The following is an 8,642-nucleotide window of genomic DNA, read 5'->3' as shown; positions in this document are numbered from 1 at the left end:
GGTGCCACTGAATGACTCAACACATGAGCAGATGGCAGGGAGGACAAATGTCTGAGAGGTTTTGTCACACCATGTCAATGCAGGACAGTGGTATAAAACACTACAAACCAAATAAACAACCATACATCCACAAGAGTGGTGTTTCTCGACACCATTGTAAATGAGGACTCCTCCTCAATGGTCTTTTGAGGTAAAATAAAAGTTAATAAGAGAACATGAGTGACTCAGACAACATGATCAGAAACATTAAAATGAATATTAATTATTTGCTTGCCCAGCAGGGAGGGTGTCTTTTGTTTACTTGTTCATAACACATAGCCTATTTACTACCTCATACAGCACATGTAGACTTAAACTTACATTGCAACCACTTAATATAATTTCTTATCATTTAAATGTATTCAGCCACCTGTCTCTGTAAAGCACAAATTTAGACTTATATGGTCATTATGTAGTCAAAAATGTGTCATCACACTGAATATTTGAGTAGATTCCAAAGTTCAAATAGAGCTCCCACCCTCTAATTAAATGTGTAGTGGAGGCGTCAGTTCTCATTAGCAGGTGCCCTCACCATGTGTCCTGTGGCAGTGATATCAGCTAACTGAGAAAAGTGCTAAGCTCTCACCACCTGTGGCACATTTGATGCAGCTTGAACCAGTGCTGAGCTAGATTTTGTCCAAATACACTGGAAGCAGAAACATTCAAGGATATTATTTGCATTCCTGATGGCTATCTTAAAAGTAATCTTGATATATTATCATTTTCCTGAGGAGTGCGTTGGGAGCTCTGTCAACTGGTATATATGGTTAAAATAGGTTGCAAAGATATAATACAAGTATGAAAACTTTTACCAAAAATACCTTAAACTCTATCTAATTGTGCCAAGGATCAGATTGCTGAGAACCACCAGGGGAAATTAATTGTGGTACACAAATAGACAAACAAAATGCAGGATAATCCTCACACTGTGTACTCTACTCTGCCTCTGTGCACACTGATAATATTTACCCTTAACTGGTGCACACAATCAAATAATTAGCTAATTATAAAACACAAACAAACACATTTCAAAGAGGCAGGAGGAGAAAGAGACGGAGATTGTGTTAGAGAGTGAGCGAATTCTCTGAGAGGACATGGTGGCAGATCAATTACGGCACTGATGTAGCACTGGAGGTTGTGCTGATGACAGCAGTCTTGGGAGACTGAGCACTAAGCCTGGTCACAGTGGCTGAACCAGAATAAGCCACATCATCTCCTCATGGCGAGGCAGACAAAACCAATCTGGCAAAAGCTGAATGAAATTAGACAGAGAACGAAAAAAACTGTCTCTTTGAATAAATAGGCCTTTTGAGGTGATAAAAAGTGCACAAACATGTATTCAGCTGGGGATGCTACAGGAGACATGCACCTGTGAAAAAAAGACAGGTTTTCCCTCCTGTCCTATGGTGTTGACATAACTACTTACTGCAGATGCTAAAAGTAAAGGGGGGACACATGGGAGTGAGAGGATGAAGGAGGGCTGGAGAGTTTCCTTTAACTGGAATGTGAATTATGCAATTACAAGTGTAACAAATGTGGAGAAACATCTTTGATCATGAAGCCCCGACTCTTGAGGAAACACTTAAATATGAGCACAGTGTTTGGCTTTATGAGATGAGTATGCACTCTAGCATGAACGCTCTCTCAGTTATTCTCAGTGAATAAAAAAATGATATGTTTGCATGATGATGATATGATGATAAAATGTTTAAAACTAGTACTAATGTCCTATATTTTTGGTATGATTTGGTCGGGAGATACAAAATGCACTGATTTCATTTTTAATGGATTTCAGTGCATATCAGAGAGGACATTAATCCTGCATATATGCATGTTGAGGCAGTCTAGGCTTGAATATGTGATGAGGGTAAGCTTTGTTTTACCTGATGCTGAGTTGTAACTAAGCAGGGGGCAAAGCCTAAGAAAAAAACTGAACAGTCCTGTTGTCATGGCAATGCCATATCCCTGGGAATTGAAGAATACAAGTCCTGACCCTTTCGTCTTCCATCAGTGAGAAAGGTCACTGTCAGAGAGATGGGCTGCTCTGAAGGTCAGCTTTATGCTTTTACTCTCACAGCTCATGCATACATTCTGCTGTGTGTCACTTTCACACTCATACACAACTATGGCACAAATACACATCTCTTAGTACCAGAAATAGCTGAGTGAAAGCCAGGGTATTTTTCCCCCCACTAGGTATGTACTACTCATCTATGAGCAATCATATCCCTGCAAGTGGGTAGATAGATGCCAATTCCTGAAGTGATGGGAGCATGGGGAAGGATGAGACGATATCTGAGCAGTGATCTAATTCAGTAAGGGGCTGAGATTTGTGGTCTCAAATCACAAGCTCATAACCTATCAGGTGCTGCATTTAACCACCGAAAGCACATCTCACAGGGTGGAAAATAACAAGCAGAGAACATGACATAATGAGGGGCTCTCTAAAAATCGAGGGAAAAATAAAATGTAGACTGCAGTAGAACTGGAAAAGAGAGAGCCTTCCTCATCATCTCTCTTTTTTTCTCTGAATACAAGTAGGAATCAGTCTGTGCGGGTGAAGGAATAAGTCAGACACAGGAGGTGGGAGATATGAGACGTGCACATAGATGCAGAAAGGAAGAGAGCTATCGCAGGAGAGCTACAGCTTCTAATTACGTTGATGGAAGGGAATACATCATCTGAACCTCTATAGTAAAAGCTAGAACCCCATTTCTGAAGTAGCATATTAAAGAGCCCCAGAGAGAAGAGTGAAGTAATTACTGAAAATCCTTTGCCATATACAGTATGATGCTATTGAATACTAAACTGCTCCTGTTTATGTTCTGTAGGTAGATATAAGTAAATCTAATGATGGCGGTTAAGAGCAGCACAGGATTTTATTCAGAAACGTAACATTTTAATTGAAAAGAACTTGCACAGGAAAAACACCTCATATTTTTCTTTCTGTAACACACAACTTATAAAGCCAGTGGGATTGTTTGTGTAATCAGAAAATATTGTACACATGTAATAACACAAAGGCTGTATTTGCGCATATGAGCACATAGTGACACATACACCAGCACGCTCACCTGCACAGGCACACGCATACACACACACATATATCAACACATGCTCTCTCTCTCAGTGTCTTTGTTGTCGGTCCAGCAGCACATGTGGCTATTACAGAAGCCATTTGTCTTTGGCACTTTGCTTATTCCTCTCCTCCCCCACTGGAGAGCAGCAGACAGGTTTTATAGCTCTGTTGTCTCAGGGGAACCCCAACGGTACACACACACACACACACACACACACACACAAATCGCCCCTGTCCCATCTCCCTTTCATGCATACCTACACACACATGCTTCTGCAGAGATGTGAATTCTAGCACAATGAGACAGAAGCAAAAGAGAAGGAGGCGAGCACAAATGGACAGAGTGATGTGTGAATAACCATAATGACTGTTGAGTGTTACCACATGACATAATTAGATTTACATTTAAATGCAGTGTAGTAGTTATCTTTAAAAATGAAAATCCATCCGTCTAATAGAGAGCATGCTTTGTCTTTGCATGCATCTAATTAATCTCTAATGAATTCATCCTTGCATGTCCTTGTACACTTTCCCAAGGCTGGATTCTTCTTTAAATGTGTGTGTGTGTGTGTGTGTGTGTGTGTGTGAGTGTGTGTGAGAGAGAGAGTGTGAACTTGTGAACATCTACCCTCTACAGACATGCAGATACTTGAAGATTTTGCTGCACAAACAAAAACATGCCTTCTTGTTCTCATCCTCTTGTCCATTTTGTAAAAATTTTAAAAATTAAAAAATTAAAAATAATAGAGAATTCCTTTTTCCTTATACAACACATTCTCTTACAACCAACCAGCAGGATAAAGCTTAGTGCGGAAGTCTATTCAAAAATAGGCTTAGCTTTAGTCATCCATTCCTTCTCCTCCCATCTCTGTCAATGACACAACAGAGATAGAAAGAGCAGTGAAATAAGCTAAATGCTCCATTGTCACAGAAGATACAATAGAAATCCTATAGACAGAATTTTCCCAAGTGATGATTCACTAAACTGTGCCTGTGTGTTTGTACTAGAACCAAGCAATAACTCGCTATGCACGGCAAAGAGATTATCATCACACAGAACAGTGAAGCAGAGCTGGGAAATATCTAGAAATAGTCTCATCCAGTTGTGTGATTGTTGCTCTGCACCTTCTGTAGTGATGTGCATCAGAAAACAACACCAGGCCTACACCTCATATCAACAATCTTTACTTCTTTGCCAATATAGCTCATAATTGTATCCAATTAAACTTTGTCCTTTAAGGAATTCTCATCTGTTTCATCTCTCCTTAAAAAACCTTTTGATGTTTGTTTTTTTCTCTTCTTCCTCTCATGTGTCTCCACCCATTCCCTCTTTCACCCTAATAATACATTGTTAATGAGGGCAGGGTGAGGTGATCAATCCCATTTTCATCCTTGGAGACGACACATCAGCAGACTACATCTGCCCAAATAATCTCTTCTACCCCCCCCCCCTCCCCCCTCTCTCCCACTCCACTCCCACACACAGTCGGACGCCTTTTTGTACCCCAGGGGGAGTTATTCTATATTGGAAGGGGGACTATAACAGGATTTCTGCAGGATTTCGGGTCAGAGTGGGTGGTCATAGTTAACTGAATAAAGAAAATAAGAAAATCAGATCATCTGCAATAAAAGCTGATTTATTTCCTTATTGTGAGTAGGCAGGCAGTGTTTGCTACCTGCTATGAAATCGTCAGGAAATCACAATATGACAATAACAGGATTTATTAACTGAGGCAAAATGAAAAATGGCAGAGGACTGGCACACATTCACATTCGAGGTCTGTCTCCTTGTTATTCACACTGCCGGTAAGACAACAAACTGTGCTAAAAAAGCAAACGAATGATCCCAAACAATATTCAAAAGCACTAAAAATGTCACTTTACTGTACAAATGCAAAGTGAGCTAGCCTTAACCATGCATGTGTTCAATTTTAAATTAAATTTCAATTGCATACAAAGTTACACATGTTACACACACACACACAGACACACACACACACACACACACACAGGCTCTCGGTAAGTGACCGTCACTGCAGCGGGAGCAGAGACAAAGAGACAGCTTCTTATTGGGAGAAAATGTGGCTTCCCAACTAGAGGTCTGTCACACACAGACACCTTACCCTTTCCTTAATTGTTGTTGTTTTTTCCTTTTTCTTTTTTTTCAGTTTTTTCAGTTACTGGGAATGATTCTCCACTAAATCAGACACACTTCTGCTTCCCTGTCTGGTTTTGCAGTGCTGTGCAGCCTGTAGTTGATAAATGGAAGGCAAATATGGAGGAAATGAAAAGACAAATGGCAAGAGAAGGAGATAAATTGAAAAAATTTGGGAGGGAGATTTCGATAGTTAAAATAAATATATAAATAAACTAAATCTGCTACGGTGTGTAGGAGAGAGTAGGACAAGGAGGAAGATGTGAGGTTTGTGTTTATGGGTTCATTGAGCCCTGTGGTTAAAACACAGACTAGAATAGATCCAGACAGGGGTGGCATGGAGAATGAGCGTGTCCATGCTGGTTGCTGATAGCACTGCATTGTTATTAGCAAAGCCCCTCCACCCACTACCCTCACTCCTGTCGCAGAGAAAAATATTAACTCTTGCATGGCTGTATGAGGGGACAAAGAGGAGAAGAGAGGGGTTCACTTTGAATACCAAGCTGTTATTAACGCATTAATAGTGGAATTCTCAGTGGGACTGTGAGGAAGTTGTCACATGTTCACAAAAATACACACAAACACACACACGCACACACACGCATACACACAGTCAGACATAAAGCTGGCAAGGTGGGACAGCCCAGACAAAGAAAAGCTGAGCGCAACTTATCCCGGCTGAGTCACTTCTGTTATTTTAAGACAATATGATAATAGAAACAAATGATGCTGCAGAGAGCGAGGAGGGGGAGGAGAGGAGGGGGAGGAGAGAATGGGGATGCAGGAGATTCTAGTCAGTATTGTAATGTGTGAGTGTGTGTATGCATGAGTAATGTGCAAGTGGCAAACGCCAGGGGGGTGGGGGAAGGGGGAGGGAGAATTGGCGAAGGATCAGTGAGAGGTGAGCAAAGAATAGAGCGAGTGGAGAGTTTCGGGGGGTGGTGATGATTTGCAAAAAAAAAAAAAAAAAAAAATGTTAATGAGTTGAACTGGCTATGTCTACATGAAAAAAAAGACTAAGGGAGGTGAGAGTGCACAGGATGGGGCAAAGAACTCCTCTGGGAAATTAAAGAGCAATGCTCCTCAGTTTCAGTTTAAGGATTCACATATACTATTGTTTTGACATATGAGGGTTTTTTTGGGAGCATGAACAAGGCTCAAGATGTACAGTGTTGAGAAATCTCATAAAAAATGAATGATGTGGGCTCACTGAATATTTCTGTTGCTTTACAGTTGAGTTAAGAATAGCATTAATCCGTCCATATAATAACACTGTTGTTTCAATTCATTCATTCAATAGCTTAATAAGGAAAAAACTAAGAGATCTGCCTGCACACTTGCAAGTGTCTGTACGTACATACAAACAAGTAAAAAAGGTCTTTCATGTTGACTCCCAATGAGACAGAGATGTGTGTGTGTGTGTGTGTGTGTGTGTGTGTGTGTGTGTGTGTGTGTGTGTGTGTGTGTGTGTGCATGTCATCAGCGGAGGCGTGTCTCTCCATTCAGCCTCTGATGTCCTGCCAGTGACTGCAGGGAAGGAGCTACTGTAAAACAAGCTCATTGCCACCTTCCAGACAAAGGAGGCAGGAATTTGAGAGTGTGTGTTTGCACGTGTGTTGACATCACATTCACACTGAATTTACAAACACGCACATGCACCATGCACTCACATGAGCAAATGCATCCTCATACTGAGCAAAAAGAAGCCTCCAAATTGTTTAATTATGAGCTATCACAACCCGGGTTAGCATAATAACGGCAGCCTCTTCCTCTTCCTGCCCTCTCTTTACACACACACAGAAATTTACTCTCCTTAATTGTATGTTCTACTTTTATATACAGTGTTCACACACACATTATATTACATATAAAAACCACTGTAGTATCTGTTACCATTGTTCAGTGGGAAAAAAAGCAATATATGATTAATAAATAAATAAAACCTTGCAACATGTAATTGAGAGTCATACTGACATACTTTTTCTTCCCTTGATCCTCCACTTATCTCTATTTTCTCCTTCTCTCCCTTTTCTCCTCCTCCTCTGTTTCGTCCTATAAAATGACCTTGAAGGTCGCACCAGTGCGTTACACTCATGGGCTTTGTGACAAACTGTTTTATACCTGCAGAAACACACACACACACACACACACACACACATCAGCACCTGAGCCAAAGAGCGTCAAACACACACACACGCTGCTGCGAGTGGTTTTCCTGGCAGAGATCTGCTGAATTGATTGTTGCTCAGACATTGCAGAGGTCAGATGTAATGAATCAATCACACATGCATCAGCATCTAGAACACTAGAACAGCAACTACAGCAGACAGCATACAGCAGTAGCCAAGGCCACAGGCTCTGCTGCTCTGCTTTAATGCAGTGTCAACCTCCACATTAACATGACTGGGAGGGATTGGCAAAGATTTAGCAATATGGACTGAGAAGATCCATAAATGTGGGAAGTCTCTGATATCGTGATCAATAACGGCAGCAGACAATATCAATAAACACAAAACCCACACTTCCAACACATATTCTATGCACAACATCTCAGACATATTTGGGTGGAGCAGAACAATAAAAAAATGCTAAACAATGTGCAACTTTGGACAGAATATTGTAACAAATACAGCAATTTTAGTCAATTATTCTGCATGTGCACACTAACAAAGACAGGAAAACTGCCCTCCTCAAGTGCCTCAAGGACAACCTGATCATCAGACACCAATCAATCAGGACACAAGACAGCTGAGTGTGAAATACACGCCCTCAGTCTGCTCACCTTTATTTGATCCATCCCTTCCTGTCTTCCCTCTCCTCTCAGCCCTCTAAAGGTGAAGCTGAGGACATGGGAATTGTTGCAAAAGTAACTCAAGTACATACAACCACTGTGCCTTTGAACAAGATTCCTCAGGCTTTGTGAAGTAGTTGGAAGATACTAAAGAAGATAAAAAAGAAGTGAGGTGTTTATGTGTGCAGCTGCAAGAGCGGGGAAGCCTCATTAATATAGAGGAAAAGACTAAAATAGATTGAATGCATTTCACAAAAGAGACTTGTGCAATTGTGCTTCAAAACCTACTTCAGTGGTAAATGGCTTCAGTCTGAGTCAGCATAACAGTACTGTAAGCCAAGAAATGGGATACATATCTAACACAACTATAAAACAATCAGAATCTTAGCCTACTATTCCTCATATAGTGGAAGAACTGTAAAGGATGGGGGTTATAAAATGTTGTTATAAAATTTTACATATTTTCTTTGTATTGATGTCTGAGATGATCATACAAAGTCTGTTATGCAGGAATCTGACAACACAATAACAATTAAGAAATAAAAAAATCTCCCACCAAAATAAATTCCTTCACCTGC

Source organism: Scomber japonicus, chromosome 13 (genome assembly GCF_027409825.1).
Source record: "Scomber japonicus isolate fScoJap1 chromosome 13, fScoJap1.pri, whole genome shotgun sequence".
NCBI lineage: Eukaryota > Metazoa > Chordata > Actinopteri > Scombriformes > Scombridae > Scomber > Scomber japonicus.
The sequence above is the reverse complement of the archived record's forward strand: the minus strand, read 5'-3'. Positions refer to the sequence as shown.